The sequence below is a fragment of the Ciona robusta genome, unplaced genomic scaffold (assembly GCF_009617815.1).
Source record: "Ciona robusta unplaced genomic scaffold, ASM961781v2 AP042741.1".
In the NCBI taxonomy this organism is placed as follows: Eukaryota; Metazoa; Chordata; class Ascidiacea; order Phlebobranchia; family Cionidae; genus Ciona; species Ciona robusta.
This window is the reverse complement of record NW_028323120.1, coordinates 161818-164757: the sequence shown is the minus strand read 5'-3', so window position 1 is coordinate 164757 and position 2940 is coordinate 161818. Positions and strand designations below refer to the sequence as shown.

The 2940-nt window shown below is 41.5% G+C and overlaps 1 pseudogene; it reads right to left on the bottom strand.

Moving 5' to 3' along the window:
• Positions 1 to 383: 383 nt before the first annotated feature.
• LOC149724102 (uncharacterized) lies at positions 384 to 2705 on the bottom strand (annotated as a pseudogene).
• Between the last annotated feature and the right edge of the window lie 235 nt (positions 2706 to 2940).

The window sequence follows — 2940 nt, the reverse complement described above, 5'->3', positions numbered from 1 at the left end:
TAAGATCAGTGTGATGAGCCCACTTCGAGAGCTTTCCGGGAGAGTTTTGTGTTGAATTGACCATTTTAAAGATTCCATGAAAAGATCCTTTAAATCCTCCCAAAATGTTTTATAAAATTCTGCCGTGAAGCCGTCGAGTCCAGGAGATTTATTATTTTTCATATATTATTTTTCATATTCTTGAGAGCAGCGTAACATTTATTTTCCGTTATGTTCTTCACATCGGAGCCTTTCCTCTTCACAGATTTTAGGAATAGGAAGGGCGTCGATAGTATCCCAAATTATTGCAGGTGACACTTCGCCGTTTAAATTAAAACGTTTAAAATCCTCTATGATCGTATTAACAAAGTCGTCGTGTTTAAGTAATAAGTTGTTGAACTTCCAAAACCCAGATCCGCGGTTTTTATTTTCCAGCTGAATCTGGGTGAAACAAATTTGGTGGTCGGAATGGACACTTCGTACAATTTTCGCAAGGACTGTCGTTTCGGCCAAACTTGTTGATACCAAGGTGAAGTCTAATCTGCTACCAGTAAGGGGGGATTTTGAAATGCAGGAAATTTGTCTGGGTGCATTAGTCTATATATTTCGTGAAGATCAAATTTTGACATTAAATCGAATACCCGTTCTCTTGCCCTTCGGTTGTGGAGAACTGAGGCTCCACCGAGTTTATCCATGATGTCTGAAAAGATAGTATTGAAATCTCCTGCGACGACAAAATCTGTTGATGAAAATTTCGACATCTGTTCTACCAGGTTATTAGAAGCATTCGTCGTACTGATTAGGGCCGTACACACATACTGCAGTGATTTCTTTATCATTGATCATGAAGTTCGTTAGCAGGTAACGTCCACCAGGTTGGATGACAGTATTGGATACAACGAAGTTGCATTTTCGTTTAATCAGTATTGCAACACCGGCTGACTTATTTCTTCCATTTGCAAATAAAATCTTTCCACCCCACTCTAGCTCCCACTGTTTAGCCAATTCTGGTGTACAGTGTGTTTTTGCAGCATTATAATATCAAAATTTTTGGTCTTCAAAAAATTAAAGATACTTCTCCTTTTCTTTCTGTTTCTAATTCCCCCTACATTGAATGAAGCTATTTGTAGTATTGACATGTTGTGTGTATATGGAGATATATTAGTCATGATGTTCTTCATCGGATTTCGAATCAGTTTTAAAAATCTCTTCATTACAATATAGACAGTGGCCATTGTGGCTGTAGACAGCTCCAGCCATCGATCATCAAACTCGCCGCAACATGGTCTCATAACAAGTTGCGACTGTTTGCAACTTAAACAAAAATAGTTCGTCGTGTCATCTAAAACCAGTGTCCTTCTTTGTTGCACGCTTTACATGAAACGGTGTACTGTTTTTTGCTAAAACTTACTGTTTTAGGTCTCGGTTGGTTGGCAGAGGGACTCGTTCTTCCGCGTTTGGTTTGTTTATTCTTCAGTCTTAGTGGGCCTATGACGAGGGTGGGTGTTTCAGGCACAGTGCGACTGTTTGCAACTTAAACAAAAATAGTTCGTCGTGTCATCTAAAACCAGTGTCCTTCTTTGTTGCACGCTTTACATGAAACGGTGTACTGTTTTTTGCTAAAACTTACTGTTTTAGGTCTCGGTTGGTTGGCAGAGGGACTCGTTCTTCCGCGTTTGGTTTGTTTATTCTTCAGTCTTAGTGGGCCTATGGCGGGGGTGGGTGTTTCAGGCACAGTAGCCATAGGCAATACGGTATCGGTTGCAATAGGGTCTTCTAGTGAGTCCACAAGTTCTTCACTCAAAACCGCTCCAGCGTTATCCTTAAGGGAAGGCACTTGTTTTCTTCTTGAGGCAGGTGTTCGTCACCGACTTCAGATTGGTTTAAAGGCGCTAGAAAGTCTGCGCATCTCTTCGGGCATAAAGCGATTTTGTGCCCTGTTTCATTGCAGTATTTGCAGGTTTCTCTTTGTCCATTATATTTTTACATACAGTTGATAACCATCAACCGTTAATAGCTCGGGATCGGGTTCGCTTTCAGACTGTCCTTTGTCGTAACTGCAACACGCAGTCCAGTGTCCATTCCACGTTTGTCGTTTCTAATTTTAATTGCGTGAATCGTGCCATGGTTTTCTTCTAGATAATGCACTAAACTCTCATTCTGCATTGGTATTGGGGTCCATCCTATTGCCACCTTTATTTTATCGGTAACAAATAAATGTACTGCGTATACATTTTCAAAATTTAGCAATTTTTCTTGCAGCTCTAGTACATCCTCTCTCGTCTTACATGTTGCTTCAAGTAAGTTTCCCTTTCTTTCTGCAATTCCTTGTATCTTTGAGGTTGAAAATTTAATGGCATCTAAAAGTTCCCATATTCCTTCTCGTTTTAACTGAGTAGCAGTTCTAAAAGAAATCCAGTTTGGTCTTTGCAGATAGTTGCCTATCGACTTAGTCGTTGTAGCTTGCTTTGCCGCTGCAGCATAAGAGCGTCCGCCCTCCATGCTGTCAACTCTTGAATGCCACCCTACTAACTTATTATTCAGGCCTCCTGCATCGGCTGTACCGGAGGGGCCTCTAATGGCGGGTCATCCATTGGTGGCTCTTCTGCCAAGGGTACTTCTACCAGCAAGGGCAAGGCCTCATCCGGGACCGCCACAACCTCCTTTAAATTTTCACGTCGTGTTTTTTCCTCAATTGTTGTTGTTGCTTTTTTGTGGAACCATATTCTTTGTAATTGATGGAAAATTTGCTCAGTTTATAATTAACGCTGTAATTGATGGAAAATTTGCTCAGTTTATAATTAACGCTTCTAATTCTTTTTTTAGTTAGACGGTGCAGGCAACGTGTAGAACTCACTGGTTGGGAGGTTGTGGCGGGTGGCTGGGACCTTGCCATTGCTGGCGGCGTGACTTTTTGAGGTAGGGTCCCGCCCTTCTTGTGGCCTTTGTGGTGTGGCGGCT